The 15,214-nt window shown below is 45.2% G+C and overlaps 1 protein-coding gene across 1 annotated transcript in view; it reads right to left on the reverse strand.

The window, feature by feature from the left end:
- Positions 1-15,214, reverse strand: part of LOC140494508 (ankycorbin-like) — a 112,904-nt gene that overhangs the window by 85,023 nt on the left and 12,667 nt on the right. The gene's annotated exons all lie outside the window — the stretch shown is intronic.

Genomic DNA, 15,214 nt, shown 5'->3' on the forward strand with positions numbered 1-15,214 from the left:
AAAAGGCATGATATAAATGAACTGCTGCTGATATATAAAGTCAGCCAGTGGGAGATGTTCAAACAACAGCTTACCCTTTTGTTCCCATCTCTACAATTTGACATTCATTTGAAAGGTTATTCATAGAAAGATCCTGGCATATATCTACAGAATATGCATTCAACAGACCCACCAGGAGAGGGAGCAAGGAATCCATTAACACCATAACACATCAAAACCTTCACTATTATACTGTGACTCGTACCCATCCCTCAATCCGTTCATCTGAGCAACTTTCCACAGGGATGAGGAGAAATTTGTAAGCCCATTTCATTCTCTAATGAGTTGAAGTGAGCTAAGGATATTGGTTAATTTTTTTATAATCTGAAACCCCACCCTAAGTTCCCACTGTGAGAAACAAAGCTCACTCACTTCAATAATTTCAGTCCGAGACAAGATCTGAATCAATAGTGTCATTTATTTCACTCTTGCAACAGGGTGTCCACAAGGCAGGGACACACACACACTGAATGCAACTAGTACACAACATTTATGTAATTTGGTTGCTATTCTCTCCTCCCATTGCCCCACCCCTGTTTACATCTCCCACCTCTCTAAGAGCGGCGCCCATTACTCTTGTTCACCTCTTGCCTTATCCGGCCTTGTCTGTGACAAAATGCTTAGTTCTGGCCTCACAAGGCTGTTTGACCACATCTTGCTGTGGGCCATTGTTAGGTATATCCTCCCTTACTTGTTATGACCTTATGACCTCATGACTTCTTGATTGTGGTTGGTTCTTGTTTTTGCAGAAGTGGGAAACAGATGCTTAAAACAGGCGTATCTAGCTCAACCCCCTCCCCTCACAGCACCTTATCTATTTGTCTGTAACATCTATCATTCTTTACAGACACATTTCAGTTAATACAAAAGTAATTATGTATTTCCTTCACATAGTTTCCATTCTTGTTGACTCAGCTCTTGGCTGAAACAATTATACATTGCTGCGCGTTCATTTACCTTGCATAAGTAAATATGATTGCAGAAGTGACACTACTTTACCTATATCCCACATTACCAGTGTCCATTTCTAACAGGGAGGTTTGCAGAGCAAACAACTGACCAGGTCCCCACTTAAATTAGATTAGATTAGATTCGCAACACTATGGAAACAGGCCCTTCGGCCCAACATGTCCACACCGACCCACCGAAGAATAACCTCACCCAGACCCATACCCCTACCTTTACTCCCGTGTAATGTACCTAAAACTCTGGGCAACTTAGCGTGGCCAATTCACCTGACATGCACAGCTTTGGACTGTGGGAGGCACCTGGAGGAAACCTACGCAGACATGGGGAGAATGTGCAAACTCCATAGAGTCATAGAGTTGGACAGCACGGAAACAGACCTTTCAGTCCAACTTGTTCACGCCGACTAGATATCCCAACCCAATGTGGTCGTACCTGCGAGCACCTGGCTCACGCCCCTCCCAACCCTTCCTATTCGTATACCCATCCAAATTCCTTTCAAAATGTTGCAATTGTACCAGCCTCACCACTTCCTCTGGCAGCTCATTCAATACACGTACCACCCTCTGCATGAAAACATTGCCCCTTAGGTCTCTTGTATATCTTAACTCCTCACACCAGGCAAAAAGACCTTGTCTATTTATCCTATCCATGTCTATCATGATCTTATGAACTCCTTTAAGGTCACCCCTCAGCCTCCAATGCTCCAGACAGAACAGCCCTGGCAACATCCTTGTAAATCTTTTCTGAACCCTTTCAGGTTTTGCAATATCTTTCCGATAGGAAGGAGACCAGAATTGCACACAATATTCCAAAAGTGGCCAAATCCTCTAACAGCGTGGCACTCCCTCAGTACAGACTCTCCGAAAGTGTACAACCACAACATGACCTCCCAACTCTTGTACTCAATACTCTGACCAATAAAGGAAAGCATACCAAACACCTTCTTCACTATCCTATCTACCTGAGACTCCACTTTCAAGGAGCTATGAACCTGTACTCCAAGGTCTTTCTGTTCAGCAACAACTCCCTAGGACCCGACCATTAAGTGCATAAGTCCTGTTAAGATTTGCTTTCCCAAAAAGCAGCACCTCGCATTTATTTAAATTAAACTCCATCTGCCACTTCTCAGCCCATTGGCCCATCTGATCAAGATCCCGTTGTAATCTGAGGTAACCCTCTTCGCTGTCCACCACACCTCCAATTTTGGTGCCATCTGCAAACTTATTAACAATACCTCTTATTCTCACATCCAAATCATTTATGTAAATGACAAAAAGTAGAGGCCCCAGCACCGATCCTTGTGGCACTCCACTGGTCACAGGCCTCCAGTCAGAAAAACAACCCTCCACCACCACCCTCTTTCATCTACTTCTGGGCCAGTTCTGTATCCAAATGGTTAGTTCTCTCTGTATTCTGGGAGATCTAACATTGCTAACCAGTCTCCCATGGGACACTTTGTCGAAGGCCTTACTGAAGTCTGTATAGATCACATCTACTGCTCTGCCCTCATCAATCCTCTTTGTTACTTCTTCAAAAAACTCAATCAAGTTTATGAGATATGATTTACTACGCACAAAGCCATGTTGACTATCCCTAATCAGTCCTTGCCTTTCCAAATTGTCCCTCAGGATTCCCTCCAACAACTTGCCCACCACCGACGTTGGGCTCACTGGTCTATAGCTCCCTAGCTTGTCCTTACCACCCTTCTTAAACAGTGGCACCACGTTAGCCAATCTCCAGTCTTCCGGCACCTCACCTGTGATTATGAATGATACAAATATCTCAGCAAGAGTCCCAGCAATCACTTCTCTAAGCTTCCCACAGAGTTCTAGGGTACACCTGATGAGGTCCTGGCGATTTATCCACGTTTATGTGTTTCAAGACATCCAGCACTTCCTCCTCTGTAATATGGACATTTTTCAAGATGGCACCATCTATTTCCTTAAATTCTATATCTTCCATGTCCTTCTCCCCAGTAAATACTGATGCAAAATACTGATTTAGTATCTCCCGCATCTCCTGCGGCTCCACACATAGGCGCCTTGCTGATCTTGGAGGGGTCTTATTCTCTCCCTGGTTACCCTTTTGTTCTTAATGTATTTGTAAATACCCTTTGGATTCTCCTTAACTCTATTGCCAAAGCTATTTCATGTCCCCATTTTGCCCTTCTGATTTTCCTCTTAAGTATACTCCTATTGCCTTTATACTCTTCGCTTGATCTATCCTGTCTATACCTGACATATGCTTCCTTCTTTTTCTTAACCAAACCCTCAATTTCTTTAGTCATCCACCATTCCCTATACCTAATAGCCTTCTCTTTCACCCTGGTAAAAACAATGACTGCAGATGCTGAAAACCAAATACTGGATTAGTGGTGCTGGAAGAGCTCAGCAGTTCAGGCAGCATCCAACGAGCAGCAAAATCAACGTTTCGGGCAAAAGCCCTTCATCAGGAATAAAGGCAGTGAGCCTGAAGCATGGAGAGATAAGCTAGAGGAGGGTGGGGGTGGGGAGAGAGTAGCACAGAGTACAATGGGTGAGTGGGGGAGGAGATGAAGGTGATAGGTCAAGGAGGAGAGGGTGGAGTGGATAGGTGGAAAAGAAGATAGGCATGTCGGACAAGTCAAGGAGACAGTAACTGAGCTGGAAGTTTGAAAATAGGATGAGGTGGGGGAAGGGGAAATGAGGAAACTGGTGAAGTCCACATTGATGCCCTGGGGTTGAAGTGTTCTGAGGCGGAAGATGAGGCGTTCTTCCTCCAGGCGTCTGGTGGTGAGGAAGCAGCGGTGAAGGAGGCCCAGGACCTCCATGTCCTCGGCAGAGTGGGAGGGGGAGTTGAAGTGTTGTGCCACGGGGCAGTTTGGTTGATTGGTGCGGATGTCTCGGAGATGTTCCCTAAAGCGCTCTGCTAGGAGGCGCCCAGTCTCCCCAATGCAGAGGAGACCACATCGGGAGCAATGGATACAATAAATGATATTGGTGGATGTGCAGGTGAAACTTTGATGGATGTGGAAGGCTCCTTCAGGGCCTTGGATAGAGGTGATGGAGGAGGTGTGGGCACAGGTTTTAAAGTTCCTGCGGTGGCAGGGGAAAGTGCCAGAATGGGAGGGTGGGTCGTAGGGGGGTGTGGACCTGACCAGGTAGTCACGGAGGGAACGGTCTTTGCGGAAGGCGGAAAGGGGTGGGGAGGGGAATATATCCCTGGTGGTGGGGTCTTTTTGGAGGTGGCGGAAATGTCGGTGGATGATTTGGTTAATGCGAAGGTTTGTAGGGTGGAAGGTGAGCACCAGGGGCGTTCTGTCCTTGTTACGGTTGGAGGGGTGGGGTCTGAGGGCGGAGGTGCGGGATGTGGACGAGATGCGTTGGAGGGCATCTTTAACCACATGGGAAGGGAAATTGCGGTCTCTAAAGAGGGAGGCCATCTGGTGGGTCCTATGGTGGAACTGGTCCTCCTGGGAGCAGATACGGCGGAGGCGGAGAAATTGGGAATACGGGATGGCATTTTTGCAAGCGATAGGGTGGGAAGAGGTGTAATCCAGGTAGCTATGGGAGTCAGTGGGTTTGTAAAAAATGTCAATGTCAAGTCGGTCGTCACTAATGGAGATGGAGAGGTCCAGGAAGGGGAGCGAGGTGTCAGAGATAGTCCAGGTAAATTTAAGGTCAGGGTGGAATGTGTTGGTGAAGTTGATGAATTGCTCAACCTCCTCGCGGGAGCAAGAGGTGGCGCCAATGCAGTCATCAATGTAGCGGAGGAAGAGGTGGGGAGTGGTGCCGGTGTAATTACGGAAGATCAACTGTTCTACATAGCCAACAAAGAGACAGGCATAGCTGGGGCCCATACGTGTGCCCATGGCTACGCCTTTGGTCTGGAGGAAGTGGGAGGATTCAAAGGAGAAATTGTTAAGGGTGAGGACCAGTTCGGCCAAACGAATGAGAGTGTCAGTGGAAGGGTACTGTTGGGGACAGTATCCAATCCCTCTACACCTCCATTCGCCATGACCAGGGCCTCCAAGCCCTCCATTTTTTCCTCTCCAGATGTCCCCAACAGTACCCTTCCACTGACACTCTCATTCGTTTGGCCGAACTCGTCCTCACCCTTAGCTTTTGAAAGTTCTTGCCTAATACCATCAAAATTGGCCTTTCTCCAATTTCAACTTTTAGATCTGGTCCATCCTTTTTTATCACTACTTTAAAACTAATAGAATTATCGTCGCTGGTCCCAAAGTGCTCCCCCACTGACACCTCAGTCACCTGCCCTGCCTTTTTTCACAAGAGTAGGTCAGGTTTTGCACCTTCTCTGGTAGGTACATCCACATACTGAAATTAGAAAAGTTTCTTGTACACATTTAACAAATGTTGTAAACCCTTAACACTATGGCAGTCCCAGTCTATGCTTGAAAAGTTAAAATCCCCTACCATAATCACCCAATTATTCTTATAGATAACAGAGATCTCCTTACGAATTTGTTTCTCAATTTTCCTTTGACCATTAGGGGGTCTATAATACAATCCCAATAAGGTGATCATCCCTTTCTTATTTCTCAATTCCACCCAAATAACTTCCCTGGATGTATTTCTGGGAATACCCTCCCTCAGTACAGCTGTAATGCTATCTCTTATCAAAATCACCACTAGCCTTCCTTTCTTGCCTCCCTTTCTATCCTTCCTGAAGCATTTGTACCCTGGAACATTAAGCTGCCAATCCTGTCCATGCTTCTGTAATTGCTACACTATCCCAGTCCCACGCGCACCCCCACACCCCCCACTAGCAAATCTCCCTGCTAGTATATTAGACCCATTCCAATTTAAGTGCAATCTGTCCTTCTTGTACAGGTCATTTCTACCTCAAAAGAGTTTCCAATGATCCAAAAATGTGAATCCTTCTCCCATACACTAGCTCCTCAGCTGTGCAGTCATCTGCTCTAGCCTACTATTCTTGCCCTCACTAGTTTGTAGTACTGGGAATAACATTTAAACATGTTAATGAGATGGTGTGTCTCAATTGGATTTAATGGCTCTGAGGAATATTAGAAAGGTAGGGTCAATCAGGTGCCTTTTCAGCACTGCTTGTGGTCCAAGCTAATCTATCTCCTTCCTTTGATCTTTTTCCCACCATTGTCCACCATCCCCAAGCTCGAAATCACCTTTTTCACTTCCAATAACAACTCACCCCTGTCCCAAAACACTGTTGCCCGCTGACCAATGATGGCACCTCCTGCTGGCCCTCCCAACTGCTCAACTCACTCCTCTCTACTTATTGGCTACAAACTAGAAACACAGGCCTTCCCATCAGACTGCCTGCCAAACCTTAAAACCTGGCCTGCTGTCGACCGAGAAACAGAGGGTAAAAAAGGTCAAAAGAGGTTCAGCTGTTAACCTCACCGGGACCTCTATATTCAGTGGTGTTTCTAAAGCACTAGGACAACCCCATTCCCTTCCCCCATTCCTGTGTCCCTGTAAAGGGGAATTATTTCTGTTGTAGGCTTACTGTGTCCCACTTGAGTCCATAAAAAGAAAAATTGCTGTCTGCATGAGGTTAGCTGTCAACTGATAATGAACAGCACAATCTTCAAGATCATAACCTGCCAAATATTCCGGGGATGGGATATGCTCTTATCTCACTGCTCAATTATATATGTGATTATGTTAAATAAATGAATTATAAGTGGGGACAATATACAAAACATACATTATTAATGAAATATGAGTTCCGTATACAGATGTTCATGTGTAAATAACAATAACTTAAATTAAGAATACATTTAAAGTAGTGAAACATTTAAATATACTCAGCAGAATTGTTAGCAATAAAACATTTTTTGTCATTTTTGACATTAAGCCATAAAAGGAGGCAACCACACCTGGAGTACTGTGTACAGTTCTGGTCTCCAAATTTGAGGAAAGACATTCTGGCTATTGAGGGAGTGCAGCGTAGGTTCACGAGGTCAATTCCTGGAATGGCAGGATTGCCTTACACGGAAAGACTGAAGCGACTGGGCTTGTATACCCTTGAGTTTAGAAGGGGAGAGGGGATCTGATTGAAATGTATAGGATTATGAAAGGATTGGACACTCTGGCAGGAGGAAACATATTTCCGCTGATGGGGGAGTGCCGAACCAGAGGACACAACTTAAAAATACAGGGTAGACCATTTAGGACAGAGATGAGGAGAAACTACTTCACCCAGAGAGTGGTGGCTGTGTGGAATGCTCTGCCCCAGAGGGCAGTGGAGGCCCAGTCTCTGGATTCATTTAAGAAAGAATTGGATAGAGCTCTTAAAGATAGTGGAGTCAAGGGTTATGGAGATAAGGCTGGAACAGGATACTGATTGGGAATGATCAGCCATGATCATATTGAATGGCGGTGCAGGCTCGAAGGGCTGAATGGCCTACTCCTGCATCTATTGTCTATTGTCTATTGTCTAAGAAGATTGTGAAGCCAAAGCTTGGACAAAGAGGAGGGTTTTACAGAGCATTTTAAAAGAGAGAGAGAGAGAGAGGTGAATTGAGAATGAGGGGATTCCAGAGCATCGAATCAAGGCAGTTGAAGAAATAATCACCACCACGTGCAAAGATTATAACTGAGTATGCACAGGAGGCCAGAACTGGAGGAGCACAGAGATCGCAAAGGCTGCTAAGTCTGGAGCAGATTACAGGGAGAGAGTGAAGAGGGGCTGAGGGCATGGAAGGATTTGAAAACAAAAGTCAGGATTATAAAATTGAGACATTTTCGCAAGAGTAGCAGTAAAGGTGAGCAAGCACAGGGATGATCAGTGAGTGGAATTCAGAGCAAGGTATATCATCCATTTGTTACTTCAGAGTTGTCCTAGCTGCCTCTTATATTCCACTCAACATGAACATGTGGTCATCCAAAAAAACCACCTCATTACCTGCTTGAAATATTTTACAGTGTTTATGTGCGTCTCTTGTGATACATAACAACGAAGATATAAAGGGGAAATTAAATGACAAACCAATCAAACTGGGAGAGTATGCACTATATCGATACATGGGGAATAATAACCCCCACTAAATGGATTTAGAACAGGGACATGAGAAATGGAGTGAGTGTTCAGTACACCACCTTCCACTCAGCCCCGAGCTCACCACCATAACACAGAGCATCAGCAAGGGTTAAAACCACATTGGTAAAAGTTCCATTGTCTCTGCTAATAAACAGCCCTAGCCAATATAAACTGGACAGCACATGAGTACAAAAGATCAGGCTGATGCATCACCGCAATCTTCAGTCAGAAGTGCCAAGTAGACGATCTATTTCAACCTCCTCTAACAGTCCCCGGTATCCAGCCAATTTGATCCTCTCCACATAAAATCAAGAACCAGTTGGAGGCACTGGATACTGCAAAGACTAGAACTGCAGCAGAACTGGAGCCTGATTGTGTCAATTGTGTTTTTACTTCTGTCTTGATGGTGGATTGTTCGAAACTGGTAGTGTATGAGCAATTCTCTGTCTTCTGTTGCAACACTAGATGCTTTCTTTCAATAAAACGTCCACATCAATGAGTTTTGATCCAAAGTCTTTGCTAGGTTTTCGTTTGGCCCACATAAGTAAGCTAATGTATATTGCATTTCTGGTGAGGATGTAACCATTCTGCAGATTCCCAAGGACCCATTCAAATACACAGTTCTTAATGTTAGGCCAGTGATAGGTACCTGTACTCAACACATTTGGTCTTGAATATCTTTTCGGGGCAGATTCTTTCTTCTTCCATTTTTGCACCATCTTTCACGAACACCAAATTCCCTTGTTGCAGCATAATTATTCATCTAACAGATGTGATGACTTTTAGCATCAGATTAGCTTCATACTTCAGTTTTGTTGGAAAAGTCATTTCTCTTTATAATTTGTGCAGCTAGATCTTCCTCACAAACTGCTTTGATTGCCTGTTGGAACATTTGGTCCCTGATGCAAGGAAAATAGAACTTGTATCTGTGGGGTGGGAAATTATGGCTGACTACTGAGTGTCTCATGCCATGGATGAAAAGGTAGGAGATGGTGTCAATTATATGCTGATTAAATGCAAATACAGGGTTTTTTGATGAGTAAAATGGGGCTGCCTTATATGCTCAATTGTTTCATACTTATTTTAATCAACCTGTTTGGACATACATCCAGTATAGGTGGGACTTGAACCCAGATGGCAAGATACGGCTAGTGTACCACAAGAGTCTACATGATGATCTTTGGTAATTCTGGTAGCTAGCACCCATCTCTTTATCCTTGGGGTTGCATCAGCTCCCAAATTATACGTCTCACTCTGACAGCAATATTAAGTAGCCAGTAGTGCAATGTTGGAGCTCCTTTGGTTTGTCTATCTCTTATATTTTTAATCCAGGAATTAATAATTATAATATATGTTATTAATTCCTCTACAAATCGGAAACAATTACCAATTGCTGTCGAACCGCGCCTGGACTGTGTTTTGTACTTTTATAAATTGATCATACTTCTGGGTGAAATAAACCATTGAATAAATTGAGGGCCATGCTTCATCGACATGTAACTTGAATATTGAGAAGGGGGGAATTAATTGTTAATTGTGATCATGGAGCTATTCACAAAATCCTTCACAGTTGTCACAGTCCTGTTGACACTGAGAAACCTATTACATGACTATCTGTCCCTGGGTCTTGCTGATGAATGATTTGTATTGTGTGCGCTGAGTGGAGATTAAGTGTTATGGATACCAGGGAAGAGGTAGTGAATTTCCTCAATGTCAAACTTTCAAAAGTTATAAATGTGTCAGTTGGACTCATTAACTGGAACCTATACCCATCTATGTCTTGAATCTGAGAGTTATGGTTGTCATCTTGCGTGGCAGTTGCTCAGGGCAAGAATGATTAAAGGAGCAAGGGGCTTACCAGATAAAGATACTGCACAGGGTAGTTCAAGTTCCAGCCAAGCCAGCAGGATCAAGTTTAGGTTTGTGTTCATTAACTCATCTCAGCATAGGTGAAATAATACGAATAGAATCAGTCTGACTTATCCCAACTTCATTTTGATGTAGCCCACTTCCCCCCCTCCTTACTTCTCCCTCATATTTGATGGTTTGTGTTGCCCTTAATGGGCTTTGGACATCAATTATTCAATTGGAAAACATGGATGATTTACTAGTGATAGTTATTAAGTGAAAAAATACCATGGATGATTTGGTGAAGGGAAAAGAAAAAGTTCAGTTGTGTGTAAGAGTACTGCTGGATATAAATAAAAAGACAAAATAGAAACAGCCTGATTGCCTGCAGGCCTGTTTTACTGCTTATCATTGGCCCTCACCGGAAAATATTCCCCATGATGACAGCATCGCTGCAACAGCTTCAGTACTCAATACTAATAATTGCCAATCTCCAGGCACCAGCCTACAACTCATCCGCTTCAACCTCAACCACAACATCTTCACCTTTGACAACCAGTTCTCCGACCAGACACATGGAACAGCCACGGGGACCAAATTTGCTCCCTAATATGCCAACATTTTCATGCACAAGTTTGAACAAGACTTCTTTTCTGCACAGGACTTCCAACCAACACTATGCACCAGCTATATTAATGACATTTTCTTCCTCTAGACTGATGGCAAGGAGCCACTGAAACAACTACACAGTGATATCAACAAGTTTCATCCCATCATCAGACTTCCCATGGACTACTCTTTAGTATCTGTCTCATTCTGGGGCACACGGGTCTCTATCAAGCACAGACACCTCAGTACCTCACTCTACCGCAAACCCACTTGTAACCTCAAAATACTGAACTTCTCTAGTTTCCATCCTCAACATATTAAAACTGCCATCCCCTACTGACAAGCTCTATGCATACACAGGATCTGTTCAGAAGAGGAGGAATGCGATGGACATCTGAAGGTGCTGAAGGACACCCTCATAAGAAAAGAATATGATGCTCAACTCATCAATCGCCAGTTCCGACGTGCCACAGGGAGAAACCATTCTGACCTCCTGAGGAGACAGACACGGGATGCGACCGATAGGATACCCTTCATTGTCCAGTACTTCCTGGGAGCAGAGAAACTACGCCAAGTTCTTCGCAGCCCGCAACACATTATCAATGAGGATGAGCACCTCGCCGAGACTTTCTCTATGACTCCATTTCTCACCTTTAAACAACTGCCAAAGCTTAAAAACACCATTGTTCACAGCAAACTACCCAGCCTTTGGGACAATATCGACCACAACATGGCAACCACTGCAAGACGTGTCAGTGGATACCACCATGTACGTGGCAGGTATTCCATGTAACTTGACCAAGGTTGTCTATCTGATACACTGCAGGCAAGGATACATTGGTGACACCATACAGATGCTATGACAACGGATGAATGGACCCCACACAACAATCACCAGATAGGGATGTTCTCGCCCAGTCATGGAACACTTCAGTGGTCAGGGGCATTCAACCTCAGATCTTCGGATGACCGTCCTCCAAGGTGGACTTTGGGATGCACGCCAAACAGAGTGGCCAAGCAGAGGCTGATAGCCAAGGTGGATACCCATGAGGATGGCCTCAACTGGGACCTTGGGTTCATGTCACACTACAGGTGACCTCACTACATGATACACTTTCTCACACGCGCACACATACACACACTCTTACATACTCAGAATTCACACAGACCTTCTCTCATACACATGCGCTCTCTCTCAGGCACACACACACAGCCCACACTACACCCATGTGCACACTCTCTCACAGGTATATACTCAATCACACTTTATTAAGTACGCACAGACACACACACTCACTGCCTCACCTGCACGCAAACACACATAAGTGTTTATGGTGTGAATTTGCATTTGCAGAATTATATTTGCAGATACATTTTGTTTTGTTCAAAAAGCATACAAATTGTAGGCAGTCAATTTTTTTTATAATCCATGTGACAGTTCATGAATTCTTACTTTGGAAATAGAACCAGTCTGACTCAAGCCTGGAATACAGACAGACTCTAACATCATGCCTTTAATGCATTGTCTGAGCTGTCACTTTTTTTATATAAAGCCTTAAGTTATCTCAGGAATGTGACTTGAAAGATGTTCTGGTATTCACATATGAATGAAATGATCTGCAGCACATTCTAAAAGATGAAAGACTTAACAGCAACTTAGATTTGTTCAATATATTGCATCAATATATGACACTATGATCTTTTGCTATAAATTCTGTGTCTTACCATCCTGCCCCACTAACTAACTGACAAAGAAGCAGTGCTCCAAAAGCTTGTACTTTCAAATCAATCTGTTCGCCTACAACCTCGTTGTCCTGTGATTTTTAACTTTGTCCACCCCAGTCCAATACTGGCTCCTCCAGATCATGAAGAGTACACAAGTAGCCTTTGGAGTGCCATATTTGATATTGGTTGTCTGTGTTGAAAACTGAGTTGTGGTGCTCAATGTGTTAGTTAGGAGGAGAAAGTGAGGACTGCAGATGCTGGAGATCAGAGCTGAAAATGTGTTGCTGGAAAAGCGCAGCAGGTCAGGCAGCATCCAAGGAGCAGGAGAATCGACGTTTCGGGCATCAGCCCTTCTTCAGGAAGGGCTAATGTGTTAGTTAACACAGCATTAAGGATAGCATTTTGAGTGTGGTGGAGGGATGAATGCAATTAATGATGAACATCTCCTGACACCATGGAAAGAAGTGATGGAGAAGAAAAAAAAGTCTAAAAAAAGATTGAACCTCAAAATGCATGAAGGATCTTGATTATTTCCGTGCCTAACCATTCTATGACCCAATGGTGATGAAGGCATCAGCACCAATGCTCAAAGGTTAAACAACCATGTTAAATGCTTTAGATCACCCACAAACATTCTCTCAAAAATGCAAAAGAAAATCTTTGAGAATGGTCTCACCTTCCGAATGGTCTCAATTTCTCAACTTCATGGCAGCACGGTGGCTCAGTGCCTAGTACGAATGCTGCATAGCACAAGGGACCCAGGTTCAATTCCACCCTCGGGTGACTGTCTGTGTGGAGTTTGCACATTCTCCCCCCAGTGGCTGCATGCATTTCCTCTGGGTGCTCCGGTTTCCTCCCATAGTCCAAAGTGTGCAGGCTAAGCGGGTTAGCCATGCTAAATTGCCCAGGATTAGGTATATAGGTGGATTAGCCATAGGGAAGTGCAGGGTTAGATCTGGGTGGGATGCTCTTCAGTGTGAATTTGATGGGCCGAATGGCCTGCTTCCTCACTGTAAGGATTCCATGATTCATGTTAACCACCGTCCTCAGATAAACTCACTATTATACCATGTTTAAAACAATCTGGTACATCAACCTTTGCTCAGCAATAGCCTGTTCTCTTCTGGATTAAGTCCCACCCAAGAGAGTTGAGCACTTACATCAGCCTAGCACTGCAGTGCAGTACTGAAGGAGGGTGCATGGTTTGAAGTGCCGCTTTCTGGATGAGGTATTAAAGCAAGCTCATATTGCCCTTTACCTATATGTGAAAGATCCCTGCTTCTGGTGTGAAATCTGACTCTCTAGATCTAATCATCTGGACAGGAATCTCCAAGGCAAAAGTGATGACTGCAGATGCTTGGAAACCAGCGTTTAGATCAGAGTGGTGCTGGAAAAGCACAGCAGGTCAGGCAGCATCTGAGGAGCAGAAAAATCAACGTTTTGGGCAAAAGCCCTTCATCAGGAATAGTGGCAGGAAGCCTCCAGGGTGGAGAGATAAATTGGGGGGGAGGAGTCTGGGGAGAAAGTAGCAAAAAGTACAATAGGTGAATGGGGGTGGGATGGAGGTGATAGGTCAGAGGGGGAGGGTGGAGTGGATAGGTGGGAAGGGAGATTGGCAGGTAGGACAGGTCATGAGGACAGTGCTGAGCTGGAAGGTTGGAACTGAGGTAAAGTGGGGGGAGGGGAAATGAGGAAACTGGTGAAGTCCACATTGATGCCCTGGGGTTCTGAGGGGGGGGAAGATGAGGCGTTCTTCCTCCAGGCGTTGGGTGGTGAGGGAGGGCCAGGACCTGCATGTCCTCGGCAGAGTGGGAGGGGGAGTTGAAATGTTGGGCCACGGGGCAATGGGGTTGATTGGTGCGGGTATCTCAGAGATGTTCCCTAAAGCGCTCTGTGAGGAGGCGTCCAGTCTCCCCAATGTAGAGGAGACCGCATTGGGAGCAACAGATACAATAAATGACATTGGTAGATGTGCAGGTGAAATTTTGATGGATGTGGAAGGCTCCTTTGAGGCCTTGGATGGTGGTGAGGAAGGAAATGTGGGTGCAGGTTTTGCGATTCCTGCGGTGGCAGAGGAAGGTGCCAGGACGGGAGGATGGTTTGTTGGGGGTGTGGACCTGACCAGGCAGTCACAAAGGGAACGGTCTTTACGGAAAGCGGAAAGGGGTGGGGAGGGAAATATATCTCTGGTGGTGGGGTCCGTTTGGAGGTGGTGGAAATGTCGGCGGATGATATGGTTAATGCGAAGGTTGGTAGGGTGGAAGGTGAGGACCAGGGGCATTCTGTCCTTGTTATGGTTAGAGGGTTGGGGTTTGAGGGCGGAGGTGCGGGATGTGGATGAGATGTGTTGGAGGATATCTTAAACACGTGAGAAGGGAAATTGCGATCTCTAAAGAAGGAGGCCATCTGGTGTGTTCTGTGGTGGAACTAGTCCTCCTGGGAGCAGATACAGCAGAGGCAGAGGAATTGGGAATACGGGATGGCATTTTTGCAGGAGGTAGGGAAGAGGTGTAATCCAGTTAGCTGTGGGAGTTGGTGGGTTTGTAAAAAATGTCAGTGTCAAGTCGGTCATCATTAATGGAAATGGACAGGTCCAGGAAGGGAGGGAGGTGTCAGAGATGGTTGGGGTGGAATTTGTTGGTGAAGTTGATGAACTGCTCAACCTCCTCGTGGGAGCACGAGGTGGCGCTGATGCAGTCATCAATGTAGCGGAGGAAGAGGTGGGGAGTGGTGCCGGTGTAACTATGGAAGATGGACTGTTCTAGTAGCCGACAAAGAGACAGGCATAGCTGGGGCCCATACAGGTGCCCATGGCTACCCCTTTGGTCTGCAGGAAGCGGGAAGATTCGAAGGAGAAATTGTTAAGGGTGAGGACCAGTTCAGCCAAACGAATGAGAGTGTCAGTGGAAGGGTACTGTTGGGGACGTTGGGAGAGGAAGAAATAGAGGGCTTGGAGGCCCTGGTCACAGTGAATGGAGGTGTAGAGGGATTGGATATCCAT

The sequence above is a fragment of the Chiloscyllium punctatum genome, chromosome 24 (assembly GCF_047496795.1).
Source record: "Chiloscyllium punctatum isolate Juve2018m chromosome 24, sChiPun1.3, whole genome shotgun sequence".
Lineage (NCBI taxonomy): Eukaryota > Metazoa > Chordata > Chondrichthyes > Orectolobiformes > Hemiscylliidae > Chiloscyllium > Chiloscyllium punctatum.